The sequence below is a fragment of the Taudactylus pleione genome, unplaced genomic scaffold, assembly GCF_031769625.1.
Source record: "Taudactylus pleione unplaced genomic scaffold, aTauple2 ptg000127l, whole genome shotgun sequence".
Lineage (NCBI taxonomy): Eukaryota > Metazoa > Chordata > Amphibia > Anura > Myobatrachidae > Taudactylus > Taudactylus pleione.
The window spans coordinates 9,103,391-9,123,285 of NW_028284529.1; the positions used below are offsets into that span (position 1 = coordinate 9,103,391).

Genomic DNA, 19,895 nt, shown 5'->3' on the forward strand with positions numbered 1-19,895 from the left:
TTCAATCTGCTGGACACAGTGATCAGGCAGTGGATTGTGTAAAATAGATAGATCTATCTATTAGTGTTCACTCTAGGTCCGGCGGCAGGCAGGGCGCCGGACCTAGAGCTAGGGCACATCTGCGCACGCCCGAAAAGGGGGCGTGTCTTTATGATGCATCCCCTTTTTTCGTCACTCCCGGGGGCGTGCCATTCACCGGCGGTGACCGCTGCTCTGCCGTTTTCCCACCCACTGCGGCCCGCTGGTGGAGGACAGAACCCGCAGGCTGTTTCAGCGGGGCGGCGCTGGAGGGCAGGGTGCTTTCTGCCCTTCAGAAAATATGAGATATGGTAAGAACTTACCCTTGTTATCTCTATTTCTACGAAGTCCATAGGGTTCCACAGGATACCTTGGGGTATAGGCGATGGCGGCAGACATCCAGGCACCACAGAGTTAAAAACTTCTCCGTCCTCCCAGGATGCACTGGGGTCCCTCTCCTATACCCCGCCCCCGAGCCTCAGGCACTCAGTTTCGTCACAAGCCATAGGCCGAAGGAGGATAAAGAGAGAGAGAAGAAAGTCTGGAACACACAAGAATCACATTCTCACCAGAGGGAGACGGAAAAACCGGGGACCAGAATCACAGCCCATCTGCAGTACAGGTGCGACAAGGCGGGAGTCCTGTGGAACCCTATGGACTTCATAGAAATAGAGATAACAAGGGTAAGTTCTTACCATATCTCATATTTTCTACTTCAGGGTCCATAGGGTATCCACAGGATACCTTGGGGATGTCCCAAAGCAGTATCCTTCAAGGGTGGGGACGCTCCTGTGCTGAGAGGAGAATCCGTCGCCTGAAAGAAGCATCCTGAGAGGCGTAGGTATCAAAAGTATAATAACGTTCGAAAGTATGGACAGATGACCACGTGGCTGCCTTGCAAAGCTGAACAGCTGAGGCGCCACATCGAGCTGCCCACGAAGACCTAGTGGAATGAGACTTAACAGAAGATGGAACAGGAAGGCCCTCGTGAGCAAAAGCTTCAGAGATAGCCAGTCGAATCCATCCAGCCAATGTTTCTTTAGTGGCAGGCCAACCTCTTTTGTGGAAGCCATAAAGGACAAACAAAGAGTCTGACTTACAATAGACAGAAGTGCGGTCCACATAGATTTTCAAGGCCCGCACCACATCCAAGGTGGCCTCACCAACCGAAAGGTCCGGTGAAGTAAACAATGGTACAATAATTTCCTCGTTGATATGGAAACTAGATACCACCTTTGGAAGAAACCCAGGACGAGTGCGCAGCACAGCCCTGTTTCTATGAAAAATTAGAAATGGAGGTCTATATGAGAGAGCTCCCAATTCCGAAACCCTTCTGGCCGAAGCAATAGCCAGAAGGAATACAGTCTTAATGGTTAGCCATTTCAAATCCACTGAGCCCAGTGGTTCAAATGGCGGTCCTTGAAGATTCTTCAAGACCACAGCCAGATCCCATGGTGCCACAGGTGGAACAAAGAGAGGCTGAATAAGAAGCACCCTTTGCATAAAGGTGCGGACATCAGGAGGCATAGCAATCCTACAATGAAACCACACTGAAAGTGCAGACACCTGTACCTTCAGGGAAGCTAGGCGAAGACCCTGGTCTAAACCCGCCTGTAGGAAGGCCAGAACCCTGGACAATCTGAACACCTGAGGAGCATAACCTCTAGTGCGACACCACTGGAAGAAAGCCCGCCACACTCTATGGTAGATGTTGGCAGATGAAGGCTTCCGAGCTCTCAGCATAGTGTTGACCACCGAACTGGAGAAACCTCTGGACATCAAGAGGGCAGTCTCAATAGCCACGCCGTCAAAGACAGCCGACTCAGGTCCGGATGAAGGCAAGGACCCTGAGATAGTAGGTCCTGACGTTGAGGCAACAACAGCAGAGTGTCCACTGAGAGACTCTGAATATCCGTGTACCAGTGCCGCCTGGGCCACGCTGGAGCAATCAGCAGTAGCGTGACGCCTTCTTGCTTGAATTTGCGTATCACTCGAGGAAGAAGGGAGAACGGAGGGAAGAGGTACGCATACTGGAAGGTCCACTTGACCGCCAGAGCGTACACTAGACAAGCCTTTGCGTCTCTTGTTCTTGACCCGAACATTGGCAGTTTGTTGTTGTGTCGTGAGGCCATGAGATCTATCTCTGGAAGGCCCCACTTGTTCACCAGTAGCTGACACACCTCCTGGTGAAAAGACCACTCTCCTGGATGCACGTCGTGATGGCTGAGAAAGTCTGCTTCCCAGTTGAGAACTCCTGGTATGAACACTGCTGATATTGCGGTGAGATGCTTTTCCGCCCATACTAGAATGCGGGACACCTCTGTCAGAACCGCCTGACTGCGAGTCCCTCCTTGGCAGTTTATGTATGCCACCGTGGTGGCGTTGTCCGACTGTACCTGCACAGGTTTACCCTGCAGGACCTGTCTTGCTTGCTGGAGAGCCTTGAATACTGCCCGCAGTTCCAATATGTTTATTGGAAGAGCAGCTTCTACCGATGTCCACCTTCCCTGAAAGAAATGTGGACCCATCACCACTCCCCAGCCTCGGAGACTGGCATCCATCGTCAGAAGGGCCCAGTCTGCATTCCAAAAGGGGCGCCCCTTGTTCAGGTGAGGCATCTGTAGCCACCAGGCCAGAGATAATCGCACCTTCGGGGAAGGCACCATAGTCTGTGTCTTTAGCCTTTGGGGCGACCCATTCCATCCGGAGAGGATCAGCTTCTGCAGAGGTCTTGAGTGAAACTGGGCAAACTCCACCATGTCGAACATAGATACCATGGATCCCAGTAATCTCATTGCCGAGTGAATCTGCAGGCAAAGAGGGACCTTTGCCTGTAACGCAGAGGTCTTTTCTCCCGTCACCAAGATCCTCTGATGTTGGGAATCCAACAGAGCTCCTAGAGGGAGCATCCTCTGTGATGGTACCAGGGAGGACCAATTTATCAGCCAGCCGAGAGACTGCAATAGAGAGACAGTTAGTTGCAGATGGCGCTGAAGTTTCTCTGAGGACTCCGCCAGTAACAGGAGATCGTCCAGATAAGGTAACAGGCGGACTCCCTGCAACCGCAGGTGGGCTGCCATGACAGCCATAACTTTGGTGAACACCCAAGGTGCTGTAGCCAGACCGAAGGGCAGAGCCTGAAACTGGAAGTGGTCCTTGACCACTGCAAATCTGAGGAAGCACTGGTGTGCTGGGACAAGAGGGATATGCAGGTAAGCATCCTGAATACCCAGCGACACCATGAAATCCCCAGGTTCCATTGCTAAAATAATGGAACGCAGGGTCTCCATCCTGAACCGAGGAACTCTCAGAAATTTGTTGAGGGATTTGAGGTTGAGTATTGGCTGGTAGGACCCATTGGGTTTCTGCACCAGAAAAAGATTGTTGTAATACCCCAATCCCTTCTGAGACAAAGGAACTGACACTATAACGCCATTCTGGATTATCGAATGCATTACCTTCTTGAGTTCCCAGTCCTTGTCCTGACTGGACGGAAGGCCCATGGTGAAAAACCGGCTGGGAGGCCTCCTGCGGAAGGAGAGGGCGTACCCCTGAGAGACCACTTCTCTGACCCATGTGTCTGAAGTGGTCAGACACCAGCTTTGGGCGAATTTCAGAAGTCGGCCTCCCACTTTGAGGTCCCCCAAAGAGAGGCCCGTCCCGTCAGGCCAAAGGTTTGTCATCGGACTTGGGAGTGGGATGTCTGGTACTCCAGACCTGCTTCCTGGGCTTTGCAGGTTTCTTGGTGGCAGTCCTCCTAGGAATGGACTGTACCCTGGGTCTGTTCTGCGTTCTGTAGGGCCGAAAGGACGAAGAACCCGCTCCTAATGGAACAGTAATGGAAGATAGACACGCAGACTTAGATGCTGCCGAAGTATCCACAATTTTGTCTAGATCAGGGCCAAACAGCACTTCTCCATTGAAGGGTAACCCCTCCAAACCCTTTTTGGAATCAGCATCCGCCTTCCAAGAACGCAGCCACAGGATACGACGAGTCGCCACTGCTGCCGAGGAGATCTTGGACACCATGAGGCCCATATCTAAAGCTGCCTCATTAATGAAGGTCGCTGAGTCCCTTAAATTACCCACCAACTCCACCTATTCAGAGATGCCTCCAAAGTATCAGCCCAGTGCTCCATAGCTCTTGCCACCCATCACATGACCAAAGCCGGTCTGACACGCCTCCTGCAAGCGAATAAATCATTTTCAAACATATTTCTACCCTGCGATCCGTTGGATCCTTTAAGTAGGACATAGAGGGCATAGGCAACGTAGCACTCTTTCCTGGACGTGTGAATCCACTTGTGGCGGGTTATCACATTTTGCAAAATAATTATCTGCAAAAGGGTATGCCACCGCAAATGGTCTAGGCGGCTGGTAACGCTTACCTGGCGTTTTCCATGCCTCCTCTAAATGATCCACTAGCTGATCAGATAGGGGAAACACCGTAGCATCACTTTTAATATCCTTGAAAAAGGCATATTTTGATTTAGCTACATGAGGAGCGTCATCCTCAATAACCAAGGCCGTGCGCACCGCACGTATGAGCCATCATCTGTTGTTACAGCATCCTGATCTTGATGAAATCCCCCTTGCAACAACGCACCGCAAGGGCTTGAGCAGAGAAGAAGAAAGGGATAGGGAAAATAGCTGACAGTGGGGGTCATTCAGACCCACTCGCGAGCGGCAGTACGCTCGCAAGTGGGTCGATGGTCCCCACTGCGCATGCGCACGACGGAGGGAGCTCCGTTGTGCGCATGCGCGAGACCCGGCGAGCGAAGGACTTTCCATCGCTCCAGGTCTCGCACCAATGTGGCGTGCTGTCGATGTTGATTGACAGCACGCCCCCTTTGGTGGGCGTGCCGGGGGCGTGCCTGCCAGACAGAGGCGTTCCCATGGGAACGCCTACCGTCTGAAGCCGGCCCCACTGACATCACTAGTGATGTCAGTGGGAGTGATTTTGGCTCTGATAGAGCCAAAATCACTCCAGGGCTTGTGGTTGAGAAACCCGACCACAGGGTTTCACTCGCAAGTCCGATGGTCGCGATGGACAAGACCATCGCGACCATCTTATTGCACGCTCGTATATGCTGTGGGTGGTGACCCACAGCTATACGAGCGTCCAGGAGGACGCTCCATATTAATGGAGGAGGGCCCTGATTCAGAGCGAGCGCTCTGGTCAGAGCGTCCGGCTCTGAATCAGGGCCAGTATGTGAAAGTGAAAGTAACAGACAGCAGCGCTAGCCCAAAGTCACATACATTGCAGAATATTGAAAACCCTGCAGTATCTGCGCTTCATCAACTAACCAGACCTCAGCCTGGTAGGAAACAGTGCTGCATACACTGACCTTGCACAAGAGGAGAGGAATGTAGGGGGACCCAGACCACGATGCCCGCGTTAACAGCTTCCAGCAGCGTTTGCCACATGTATTAAAATGTATTAAAATGGCCACCGAGGAGCAGAGGGAGGGCTGGTCCGGGGGCGGAGCGCATGCAGATGCCTAACCACCTTGTGGAGAGGCCGTGTGCAGCGGGGGAGGCGCCGGCTGCTTAGCAGGGAAAGCGCGCTACCGTGGCATGCATTTAACCCCTGGGATGCTGGACATTTACTGTTTCTGTCCAGTCCTCAGTCCCAGGGGGTAGTGGAAAGCGCAGGGATCAGTAGCCTGGTTCCACACTGCAGCCAGTCCCCAGTGAGCCCCCTGCCTGGGGACTAAGGACTGTGCTATTCGGCTGGGACCTACCGTGGGACCTTGCCGCTTACCTGAACCCCCGTAAATCCGGCCACAGTCCGGGCAACCGGGGCCACCGCTAGCTGTGACCCCAGTCACCCACCAGCATCCCCGGATCAGTACCGGCGTTCTGGTACCAGCGGGGTGTAGGAGCGACGACATGGACGTCAGTACAGACTGTCCATGTTGTCTACTCGTTAGATGTGCAGCCACAGCTGCATTGAAGAACTTCAGGGGCCGTTTAGACCCCCACTCTGTATGGTGCATCCGACTTCGGCCAGGCACCAACGAAAACTGAGTGCCTGAGGCTCGGGGGCAGGGTATAGGAGAGGGACCCCAGTGCATCCTGGGAGGATGGAGAAGTTTTTAACTCTGTGGTGCCTGGATGTCTGCCGCCATCGCCTATACCCCAAGGTATCCTGTGGATACCCTATGGACCCTGAAGTAGAAGTAGGTTAGGGCGCGGCCCCCCCACTGAAGCAGCCTAGTGGGAACGCTATATATATGTGTACTAATGGTAAATAAAATAGGCAGATGGGTGAGCTGCTGCGCATGACTAGATGCAGCAGCTCCTACCTTTGCGAAGTCTGTCAGTTAGTACTGACAGCTCCAGCCCGGCCCAAAGTCCATGCATGCTGCAACAATAAGGAGCCTGCACGATGACGCTGGCGGGCAGCCACAGGGACAAGCAGTGGGCAGCCAGAGGAGCAGCAGGTGTTAGCAGTAGCGGCTATAGTGGGGGTGGCGGTTGGGGGGGTGCAGGTGGTGTAGGCTGGAGCTGATGACATATGGCTGGGGGGGGTTGGAACTGATGACATTGGGTTGGGGGGAGGCTGGAGCTGATGATACAGGACTGGGGGAGGGAGGTTGGAGGCTGGAGCTGATGATGTAGGACTGGGAAAGGGAGGTTGGAACTGCCAACACAGGACTGGGGTGACACAGGGGCTGAGGAATGATGCTGAGACACAAAAAGGATGGGGGAATGAGGCTGAGAGATACATTGAGGCTAAGACACACTGGGGCTGGGGAATGAGGCTGAGAGACAAACTGGGGCTGGGGGGAATGAGGCTAAGACACACACTTGAGAGACAAACTGGGGCTGGGGAACGTGGTTGAGAGACACACAGGCTGGAGAATAGGCTGAGAGACACCCTAGGGCTAGAGAATGAGATTTGGAGACACACACTGGGGCTGGAGGAAGTATGCTGAAAGACACGCTGGTGCTGGGGGAATGGTGCAGAGAGACACACTGGGGCTGGGGGAGTGGGGCCAATAGATACACACTGGGGAATGGGGTTGAGAGATACACAATGGGGCTGGGAAGAATGGGACTGAGAGAAACACTGGGGCTGGAGGAATGAGTCTGAGACAAACTGGGGCTGGGTGCCTGGGGATGGAGAGCCACAGGTGGTCCTGGGGATGGAGAAACACAGGGAGTCCTGGAGATGGAGAGACACAGGGAGTCCGGGAGATGGAGAGACACAGGGAGTCCTGGGAATGGAGAGACACAGGGAATCCTGGGAATGGAGAGACACAGGGAATCCTGGGAATGGATAGACACAGGGAATCCTGGATAGACATAGGGGGTTCTGGAGAGAGACAAGGGGTCTTGGATATGGAGAGACAGAGGGAGCCTGGACAATCACAAGGGAGCCTGGGGATAGAGAGACGTAGGGGAGTCTGGAGACACAGAAATTGTTTGATCAGGGAAATTCATTATGCCCTGCACAAAAACCTCTGCAACTATAGGTTACGATAATGAGATTAGTTATATTTCTACATAAACAAGCATCTTCCAGACAATGTGATCTTCTACATGAATGTTGAATATCGGCTGAAGACGCTGCCCAGTGAGGCTCAAATTCTTCAGAGGTTCCCTGTTGCAGAGAAACCACCATATAGGTAAGAAAATACTTTTAAACTGATTGACCTATACCTAGTGCAGGGGGATGGGGGGGCCCCCAAAAATTGTATCATTCACCAAGATTTTTGATGCCGGCCCTGCTCCCCTCAGTGGCTTGCAGAAGCCCCTCCAGGCCCTCCTCCACAGACCGACCCCCTCAACAAACTCTCCCCCGTTAGGGCTGCTCCCAGAAATTTCCTGTGCTGGTTTTCCATCCCAATCTGCCCCTGGTTGTAAATGTGCCTTCTGATGCATTATTCAAAGATATGTCATGCCTGCCAGTTTAACCAAATAACTAGATCAATTGTAAGTTGTAAGAATTATTTGCAGTACAAATTTATGTTACGGAAGACTAGGACTTCGTGGCCAACCACACTGAAGGTTTGGAAGAATCAACACTTTTCGTTTTGCAAAAAATGCTCTTTCCAATACAGTTTGCCTTCAGAGTGTAAGGAAAGTATTAACATGTATGAAACTGAAAGATACCCTTTAGATTTAAATTACTAGGGGAAAACACAATGTCGGGCATGTAAAATATGGAAAACTATTATTTGCCGTGTACAATCCCATTCTTTTATATTACTGACATCATTCTGATATTTTTGCACCTACAGTACTGTTATGGTCAGGTACAATGACTAACATGGCTTTAATTACAGTGGCAACAAGTTGTTGCTGGAGTCTACAAAGATTCATCATTATGATGTGCCTTTTCTATGAGGAGTGCTAGAATACAAACATTAGGGTCATACAAGCAGCATTTTAGCGGACGTAAACATGGACTATTTCTGGACCCATCTTAATTAAGGGGGGAGCTACATGTGATGGCCCAACAATCCACATTCTCAAGCAGGCGGACATTCCAGATAGTAGTTGGAACAGTGTATACGGTTTACACTGTGTATTAATAAACACAAAATCGCTTCTGAAAAATGTACTGCATATCTGCATTTTATGCAATTCGTAAATTATTAATTACAGAAATATATTTATTTAATATAAGATAAGGAAATAATTTTCATCAGGGAAATAATTACAAATATTCAGATAAAGAAGACTGTGCGTGTATATAATATTTCTAAGTGCTCACATAGTGACTGTCCATACCACCGTGGCAGGACGTATGAATCTGCAGAGATGGGATTTAGTAAGGCTAGGGAGATACTGTGACCGGCAGTGTGGCCGATGGGAACCCGGTGAATACCACCTCTGTATGTATACCCATGATGCATGTACTGCATATGAATAAAGCTTCTTGATTCAAGTGAGTGCTGGTTCTGCCTTATCTATTTAGATTGGGTGAGTGTCTCTATGTATAATGTTTGAACCCTACACTGTGCTGTTTTGCATTGGATTGAGTGCTGCCTCATGCCCCATGTAGATAGATAGATAGATAGATAGATAGATAGATAGATAGATAGATAGATAGATAGATAGATATAGATATTTATTTATTTATTATTTAATAAATTCATGTGCTTTAGAAAACATAGAAAACAAATGATTTATTCTATACTAAATGATTTCCTTTAATGAACTGTGCAACATAATACATAACGCTGTCCTACAACATTTGTGATAATTTCTAGACAGGTATTGCCTTACACTGGTCATACTGAACAAATAGACAGATGTGGGTTTGAATACCTAACATCATTAGTATTGTCTGCAAAACTAGGCACAATGGCAGTGTCATAACAAAACCCCTGACTAATGTATCAGTCCCTTAGGAATTACAGCCATGAAAAAGAACCTAGCATGATGCCGCAGACAAAAGTTAGATATTTTACACCAACAGCTGCAGATCAGTGAATGTTTACTACTAGGATAATCATATGACTCCTCATGCTGGTAGTGTCAGATGAAGAGACAACTATTATACAGATCACACTATTCACCCAAGTGAGCAGACAGGACAATTTTAAAGTGCCTGAATTGTTTCAGCATTTGACTTCAGTGCTTCCTTGGATAAGATACAGCAGTCTTCATTGAGATGTTTTTTGTTCTTTTGAATACTAATTTAATGCATACTTGCTTACTTTTTCTGAGTCCTTTCCAGGAGAAGTCCGGAGAGGAGACGCAATTGGCCACTTCGGGGGGCGGGGGCTGGGCTCCTATATCACAGCAAACTGCCTCGAATCGCGATTCCCGGCAATTATCTCCCCATCCTGGCCACTTCATTAGGAAGTGAGTGGAAAGCAGGAGATCGGGACACTACTCCTGGGGTGCGGGAGCTACCCGCAACCACCGGGAAAGTAGATAAATATGGTTTAAAGGACCCAGGTCACCTCAATATCTAACCCCATCCCCGCTCAGCCCCACCCACTCTATGGCCACCCCTGCCCCCTCTATGCTGTTCACCACATCTCCGACCCCCTCTAGCCTTGACACCTCCCGACACTTTGTCCCTCCCCCGCTTCCATACTTCCCCGGCCCCGTGGCCAGTCATCCTCTTCCAGGTTTGTCCAGTCTACCTCGCTCGCAGTGGGAGCCATTGGGGCACATGCCCAAACTTCAACTGTGTGCGTATTATAGAGACGGGGCAGCGTATGATACCCATATATCAGAAATATATTGGGGCAATTCTGCATTTTGAAGATGTTTGTGTAAAAAGATCTGCAATGTATGGGGTTTAATGGACATATACCATCAGGTATCTTACAATTCACAGATTTTCTGATTTTTTTTGTTCCCCGATTTAAAGATTTCCCAATCCATCAAACAAGTCCAAATGCGGAAAGTTCTCTCGGATATCTGCAAATTGTGCATGTGCTCAGAAAGCAATCGTAGACTGCGCAGGCGTCGTTCCACGCATAGGCACATGGATGGAGATTGAATGAATGTGAAGACAGATTGATCCATCCATTGGCGGACCTCTCTGTGTGAAATAAGCATTTCTGGCAGGCAACTGGGCAGCTATCTTGTGGTCACATGGAACAGATCAGTCTCATGGGAAGGTTGTAGGCGTGTAAGCATTTAGTGTTCACTCTATGTCCGGCAACCAAAAAAGGCATGACCATGAGAAAAGGGGGCGTGTCTTTAACATGCGCCACCTTTTCATCACTCTTGGGGGTGTGCCCAGCACTTACGGACATGCCGGGCTACCCCAAGCTCTCCCTGTTCTGTGAATAGATGCTGGACGCATGCACGACGGTTAGGGTTAGGCACCAGGAGGGAGGGTTAGGCACCAAGGGAGGGTTAGGGTGAAGATTAGAGTTAGAAAAAACACACACCATGTGTCGACCATTTTCATGTCGACTATATGCATGTTGACCTTTTGACCCTGTCGACCATTTGTATCTGTTCACCTTCTTGCATGTCGACCTTTAGTGTGTCGACCTATTGTCTGTCTAACATCTGGTGTCTATCTAGACATTGTCTACCTTTTTATTGTAGATCTTTCAATCCATGCAGACATTCGGCCTGTGTGCCAATGTCGGGATAGAGTAGATTTGACCATACTTCTATGTACATCGTATATGCTACAAATGTTTGGCAGTTGTGCCTGACGGCCAGTGTGTATAATTAATATATATATATATATATATATATATATATATATATATATATTTATATATATATAGTTCAGAACAGCCCGGCACTCGCCAAAATGTAGTAATAAAGCACTTGGGTGCCTCCTGTGTATACAAGAAATGCAGCCTAATGGTGCGTAAACACTAGATGAGATGCTCCCTGAGCGATATCGTCTAGTGTGTCCCCAGCAGGGTTTGCTCAGTCGTTCATGACATTGAGCACACCCGCTGAACGATATCATTAACGATATCGTTCAGCACCGGGCTCTCTCCCCCATTCCAGAACAGCCCGGCACTCGCCAAATTGTAGTAATAAAGCACTTGGGTGCCTCCTGTGTTTACAAGAAATGCAGCTTAATGGTGCGTAAACACTAGATGATATGCTCCCTGAGCGATATCATCTAGTGTGTCCCCGGCAGGGTTTGCTCAATGTCGTTCATGACATTGAGCACACCCGCTGAACGATGATATTATCAATATCTTTCAGCGCCGGGCTCTCTCCCCCATTCCATAACATGCAGCAACCTGACGACATCGTCAGGTTGGCCTGCATGTTAACCCGATGAACGATGATGACGAACGACCCGCGGGAATGCGCGTCGTCATTATCGTTCTGGTGTGAAAACTGGACGATAAAGTGGACGACTGAACGATAACGACATCGTTATCGTTCAGTTGTCCACTTCAATCGCCCAGTGTGTACGCACCATTATAATGAACAGCGGCACTCCGAGATTTTGCAAAGTCAAAAATGTATTTAGAACATGGTCAAGAAAAGGCTAGATTATATATATTATATATATACATATATACACAACTTAGGTAAGTAGAACAAAGGGGCTGTTTCTCATCTTTTAGTTAAAGGAGAGCTCCAGGCAACAAAATAATTTTAAACCATAAGCACCTTCCAATTTGTTTGAACTGAAATCAGCCTCGTAGCTTAATGAAATACCGATTCCCACTGCCACTTCCAGTGGACACAGATACAGTATGTAGAGCGTTATGAGTGAAAGCAGCCTAGTTCTGACAAACATGAATGGTGCTATTTTATCACAAATTCTCCAAGCTGCTTTATATAGAGATTTGTCCTTTGGAGTTGCAAGCAAGGCTGAGTATCTAAATTTATTACAAATGGCTATATAATGCATAGAAATATGAGCCAAGAGGCACTGAGAGGAGGGGGAAGAGGGTACTAATTACACTGTTGGAGGGCTGGGTAGTAATTTTCCCGGGGGGGGGGGGGGGGGGGGAAGGTTGAGTGGCCATGCCTCCCAGATTTGGCGACGCCCCCTTCACTACCCAGGCCCTGTGGCTGTCTCAGTGGCCCTGTGTGAGCCAGGTGCTATGTATGACAATGGTGTGAAAACAGCACTAGGTTAGTTTAGATTTACTTGTACCCAGGAGAAGGTACATTTGTTTTCGGCTACAGGCAAGTAGGTGCATTGGATATGCCAACAAAACAATATTTGGTATTGCGCTGTACAGCATCAGTCTTTATACAACATAACAACTACTGACAAATGTTTGGTAATGCAGCATCATGGCCATATTGCTAAATATACATAGGAACTGATGCAGAGTTGGATATATTCTAGTTTACGTTAATTTGCACGGCGCATGCTCAGAAAATAACTGCACGCATCAGGACCATAGTTCATGGTTCTCATACATTTTAATGTAAGAAAAAAATGGCAAGGTCATGCATTAGCCTGTGTAATTCTATAATCCTTCATTATATTCAACTCTCCAGGCTGTGTATGTATGTTTTCCCTCATGTTCTGTTCTTGGTATTGTGACTAGGCAAAATTCCACAAATAAAAATGCTTTAAACACATATGGGGGAATTCAATTGTTTTATCGCACCCGTAGTTCCCGTCTAGAGAGATGGGAGACATTCAATAGTTTGCGTGATGGCCGTGTTCTTGCACCCAAAATGCACTAGTTTAACTGTGTAAAGTGGCTTTTCCTGTGCAAAGTGCCAGTTAAGGTGCCCAAAAGCCCTACATTGGGAGGATTTCCTCTTGCACCTTAGGAGGCCGTGAGCAGAAATCAGCTATAAGTAATGGGCGCCCAAAAATACTTGAATAGCTCATATAACTTTAGACGGGAGCAAGAAAACAATTGAATTTCCCCCATAAAAGAGAAGCATCTGCCATCATTAGACATTTTAATTTTAATATACACCCGCAGCCCCCAGTCACTATAAGAAGAACTGCTGAATATAGTAACGAGAGGAGTATCAGTATCAGAGTGGCGAAAAATTATGTAAAATTAATGGAGTTCCATGTAAGAGATTCAGTTACACCTCTTTCACGTCGCAAAAGTCGGGTCACACCCGGGAATTGTACACACGTCCATCCCGGGTGCGACCCGTCTGAGACCCCTTTCAGACTGGCGGCCCAACCCAGCAATAATGCCGGGTGGATGACATCACCGTCATCACTGCTGAGCCGGCACTTGGAGATGAGATCATCTTTAAGTGCCAGCTCTCCCTATGCAGTGAACGGAACCTGGGTCGCTTCGACCCGGGTTACCCATTCACACTGCACCACAAGCCAGGTTGAACTCGTGTTCAACCCTGCTCGTTACCAGAGTTGAAATGCCGGGTCACTTGACCCGGATTATTTCAACTGGGCCCTTTCACACTGCACAGTAACCCGGGCTGCTGCGCGTTCAACATGCAATAACCCGGGTTATTTGCTGGCAGCGTGGTAATATTCTGCCCAATACAATACACACTGGGACACTGAAATACCAAAACATTGTGATGTGTAATAAACAATCTTACTTGTGAAATATATAACTGCACATATTAATAGGTAGAAAAACTACTTAAAACCTCAGAGCACCAAGGGGAGCCTGTAAATGAACAGCTGAACTTATTTAACCATTAATGAATGCAGGAGATATCAGCGGTATCTCTGGACTTCGGCAATCTAATGCTGCAGACCATTTGTTATCAATGGGTACTGTGGTCTGGCCCTATTTACCAGGTCCCAAAGAGTTTAACCATTGTAGCCTGTAGTTAAGGTATCACTGGAGAGGGTTCTTCCAATCCCTCACTGGTACCTGTGAGAATCTAGGAAGTAAAGTAATACGCTGAAAAACTTCACAATGAGGAAAGTGCTTCGCCGGGACAGCTTTTTTTAAGAATAGCACTTCCACCAATCAAGCATGTTCATAAAATCAAAGCTAAACAATGCAAAATGGGGAAACCCCTGATAAATAATAATTAGGCCCCTGAGCAATAAAATGCATCAGCGACAGCAGTAGCATATCATCGCCACTTACCAGGAAAGGGCTTTAATTGGCTGCTGGGTGAGCTTTGCAGCAACATCACTTACTGCGCACCAACTGCACAGCACTGCAGGGATAAAACCTGCCATTCCACTGAAGTTTTAGGTGCTTTACACTGGGTGTCCGTGTCTGCTGTAACTGGTTTCTATCCAGACATATCTGGGTATAACCACAGAACCCCAAAACATAAAGAGTTGTTTTTTATTAAAACAGAAATACAGAAGATCGAATGCTGTACAGAAAGTGGCCCTATCCTAAGTCAAAGCTGTTATTAGCTGTGCCGTATACATTTTGATACAGTTTATTAGTTTGAAGCTCTGTCCCTTTCAGAAACAGAAAACCAGTCACAAAGATTTAATACCATGGTGTTACCAGTGCTAGATGTAATTGACCCATGCTGAAATGTTTATGTTAGTTACAGTAACCAATACACAATGGGGGAGTATAGCAAAAGCTAATGAAACATGAATTATGAAATAACCTTCAAAATTAGGCATGTTAAGTCAGCATATAATATATAACAGTATATAAGAGGAATTATATAATGAATACTGCTTCAATAAGTTTGAAAAAGAAAATCAGGGCAGTTAGCCAGTCCTCACCTTTCCTCCTTCTGAAGTTCAAAAGAAGAATAACAGTCATATATGAATTGGGTCCGGAACCCCGACGCTCAGGATCCGATGGTCATAATCCCGACACCAGCATCCCAACAGGGTTAGGATACCAACACCTGTCGGTAAGTATCCTAACCTACTCCTAAACCTAACCCTCCTTCCCCGCAGCCTAAAGCCCCTTCCCCCTGCAGCCTAACCATAACCCTCCCCATATTGCCTAACCCTAACCCTCCCTCTAGTGCCTAATCCTCCCCCAAACCCCAATACTTAGATTCTGGATGCTGGCGCTGGGATTATCACTGGTGTTGGGATTCCGGTGCCGGCATTCTGAGGGCCAGCATCCCGACCGCCGCAATATAAACTACATTCCTCATATGTTGCTATCCCTGCTAACCCTACACTTCCCTAGTTAAACTTATGGAGGGTACACATGGTCAGATTTTCTGGAAGATATGAACGATAACGATTGTAAAAATCGTTAATCGTTCATATCGTTGACATGTTTGGCATGCATCGATGAACGATGCGCGTGCCCGCATGTCAGATAACGATATCTGATATCGACTGTGTTTGCACTCATATTTGGACGATATCATTAATTTTAATACGGTCAGAAATCGTTCATGAAATAGTTGGTAAAATCGTTTAAATTGTTCATCTAGCAAGTCTGACCAGGTGTATGCACCATTAGAACTCAGTAATCTGAGTTCTACACTGCAGTTCTATGGGCGGAATTTAATTGATTACGCGGTCCGGATCTCCCGTCTAAAGTACCAGGAGATCGCGGGCCGCTATTCAATTGATGCCGTTTTTCGCGCTGATCGCGCCCATAGAGGTCAGGTTTAGCAGCGTAAAGCAGCTAAACCCGACCAAAGTGCTGGGCGCGACCTCGAAAAGTGATGCTTGGGCGCCCAAACAGGTCACTTTTCAGCTCTCATCCCCCTGGGGCTGCGAGCTGAAATGGAGCGCTAGCAGCTGATCGCGCCCGACACGAGCAAGAATTGTATAGCTCCGTCGGTCACGATAGGGGAATCAATTGAATTCCACCCTATATGTGCAAAAGTGAGACTGTACTAGAAGACCAGCATGCACAGAACAGATCTTGTGCATGTGCCGATTTTCTAACATCGGAGTAGTACACAAACCATGGGATTTGCACACTACTCTGAGGGCCTGAGATGGATGCAGTTAGCATCGCTGCTGCGTCCAAAGACGGAGCAGCGATGCTAACATATGCTAATGTAGTAGGAGGCATCTGAGAATAAAATACACCTCCTGACAGCATTGTAGATCCGAGTGCTGTGTTTTAGCAGATCATCTGCGAGACCATTGGCCATCTGAGAAACCCTGAGGTTACTCAGATTGGCCCTTGCAGCTCCGTAGCATGGGTTAGGAATTCTGCATCGGAAGAAGCAGACTCTGGCCTCAGTATTACCAGAAAACGCGGGCGGCACTCTCCCATTTTCCAGAACAGAAGTCGGCACTGCCCCTAACTACTACAGCCTGGAAATCAGGCTGCGGCTCAGGTGGCACTGCGAGCAATGATGCAAGACCCGTTCAGCACATGTGCCCAACCATCGGAGATGTACGCAAACCATTCGGTTTGTGTACATCACTAAAAGAGGCCCTGTATCAGGCCCTATATGTTTTAAATGTCCATAGAACATGTTCTATATAAATTCTCCATGCTTTCATCCCAAAGTTTAGTAAGTTAGCAATATCATTCAGTACCTAGAAAGATACTTTTAAGGGAGAAAAAATAATACATCTATAGGTGGAAGTTTAAAAAGAACACTTTATTTATATGAATGGGTAATGTTTTCCATAAGAGCTAGCGTGCTTTTCTATGTAAAAATAGTGGGTGCCCTGTAGATCAGAGGTCCACAACCTGATTCTAGAGACCCTTTATGGTATCCCAGTATATGTGTTTAGGGTCTCCTGTTTGTCAGATAGGCAATACAATTATATACAGCCACTTATAGGGCCCCAAAACAAAGCCACTCTGCTTGCCATCACAGAATTTACCCTCTGACACCTACATCACCCACTTATAATAGTCCGACTGATGTAGTAGCTTCTGCAGAGCTGTAATGTACAGTGAAAACAAAGCTGTTTCCGGGAAAACAGAGGTTTACTGTTAACCCCTTTTTGATGGTAGTTGTAAACTACTGTAACTTTATATATTATAGCTTTGGTGTACTATTTCAGGAAAGTGTATGACACTGAATACAGAAGTGACAGGGCCATATATTTTAATGGTAAAAGTAAGCTGTGAATCCTAGAAAAACCGATCAATACTACAACATATAAAAATTACATTTTCTTCAGGCAACAAGCAAAGTAGATACTTACCAAAACAGTCATAGACTCAAGTGTAGAAGTATAACCATATTTCCATTAAGTGTACCTGTTACCTTTACAAAGTGGAGGCAGTGATTTTCTTGGCTAAGGGCCTGATTCAGAGGGGATCGCAGTTGTAATCGCACGTAATGAAACTGCGAAAATATGCTAAAGTCTGCCACCGCTCATCCTGCATAGAGACGCCCACTACTGCTGTCTCACATGCGTAATACATGGCAGTCCTGCGTATACATCGGTACCATCAAAGCACATCGGCCCCTCACGCACAATTACAGCAGCTCCGACCCGTCTCAGAAATTGCAAGTCTCGTCACACGCAGTGAGTACTCCGTTTGAACGCCATCCATGCAATGGCGTTCAAACTGACAGACATGCCTGCGTTTCTGCAACCACTCCCCAGTCACCACCTCCAAATGCTCACGGCTTGTCACTCACTCTGCAATGGATTTCTGTCTGCATGAGTAATCGCAGAACGATCGCCGCACACATGCAGTGAATACGCAGTACGCAACAATCGGCAGATCTGCATACGCAGTTGCAATTGATTGTGATCCATCCTGAATCAGGCCCTAAATCAATACTTATGAAAAGGCAGCATCAGGCACTTGGTGCCTCAAAGAATTAACCGGCTTACATTGAATTGATAGGATGAATTATAATTACTAAGATTACAGTTTATCTTTTCCAAATCTATGACTTTCAACATCTAATAATCGCTACAAATTTCAGTAACTCAGGGAATTGAATAGTGCTATGCACTAAAAGTTGTGAAATACCCCCCTTTGGTAGAGAGCTGAACAATTTGGGGATGGGCAGCAGCAGTTTACAGGTAACAGCAGAGGCCACAGACCCACCTTTGGACTGCAGTGGAGGAGGGCACAACTGGAATGGTGGTAGTGGCCCCTGAGGGAATTTCTTCGAACTTAAAGGTCATTGAAAATGTTCAACTATGTAATAAACAGGTTTTTATTTGCAGGTTATTTTAGCTGCTATTGTAGTGATTAATCCTGGTATGGAGAATGCGTTCACCTCTTTATATATATATATATATATATATATATATATATATATATATATATAAAACAAAGTTGTATAGAAAACATGAACTCAAGCAAATATTATAACACTACAAAAACTTTTCTGAGTGAACTTTCATGATTTGCACTTGGTCTCTCCCTGTCCCATGACAGAATAGACAATGCAGACAACTCTTATACAATATGTAAGCAATAATAAGTTTCTTCATCCCAAATAACACTGCATTCAGCACTGCTAAGCACATTATCTGCTTGTCCTCCCTGCAGACACAGCTCTCCACCCTACAGATGTCCTCTGCACAGTGTGTTAGTACATAGTGACCCTTCGCTCCACAGCCCATCTGGAGAATGGCAAGATTTCTACACTGCCATTAGCAGCAGGCTGCAGCCCCCAGCAATAAGTCCCCTGTGCCTCTGACACCTGGATATCCCACATACACGTGGATATGATGCAGTCCTCAGATCTTACATCTGGGCTTATCTCACATGTGCTATTTCCTTAAAGTTGGTTACACGTGGATATTACCAGGAAATAAGACAAGTGGAACTGATACACTTCTGGGGCCGCATAGGTCGGCCCTATAACATAACCTTCAAATGAGTCGCATATCAAGTTAAATAGATATAATAAATGAGACACCTCTGTGTAATACCATATAAACAACTATGACAACAGGAAAGATTTGGGGGGTACAAGTGAGGACAGAATGCAGCCACATGGCCGCCTGTTGCCCATCACCAGTATAGTATAATCCGTCATATCCTTAAGAGTTTTTAAATGGGCACTTTGTTAATGTCTAAGGTTAGCTAAACTCTCTAGCACTCATAGCCCGAAAGCATATATAATACATGTCATATGAGTACGAGTGTGATTGCAACACAGCCAGCAAAGTAAACAGAAAGGCGAATGCCAAATCGTGCTCCGTCTATTACCCCACAGCAGCAGGCAGAGACTCACAATGAACTTTCCTGGGCAATGTTCACATCAATACTGGCACACGCGGTGCTGCCCACTCTCTATTACCTCCTGTCCATGGATCTCACGCCAGTTTCCCGTGACGATTCCACAAATCCAAAATAAAAGTGCTGAGGGGAAAGTTCACTGAGGAGCCCCGTGATGCGAGTTGCACATAATAAGCCGGCCAGCAGCAGAGGATACGTATCAGCCAGTGATCAGCAGCAGCAGCCTGAGTAATGCCATTATGCCACTGGGTGTTCCATTCACATTCAGCACTGCTCCCCCTGCTGGTGACTGCTGGCACTTCACGCCCTCTAGTGATGTTGGTAACACAACAGGCTCAGGCTTTTCGTGTACTGTAACTTGTTCGCTGCCAGAGCTCTGTAATTGGGGCTGATAGTGATACATATCCCTGTATGAATTAATAAATTCATTGTACAATA

General features: G+C 47.1%; 1 protein-coding gene across 3 annotated transcripts in view; it reads right to left on the minus strand.

Moving 5' to 3' along the window:
• The window catches only part of MOB3B (MOB kinase activator 3B), a 134,453-nt gene extending 114,784 nt beyond the window's left edge, over positions 1 to 19,669 (minus strand). For 2 of the 3 annotated variants that reach the window (XM_088472654.1, XM_088472652.1), the window contains exon 1: positions 19,519 to 19,669. The gene's annotated coding sequence lies outside the window, so the exon portion shown is untranslated. The other variant, XM_088472653.1, reaches the window with a different exon arrangement.
• Positions 19,670 to 19,895: the final 226 nt, after the last annotated feature.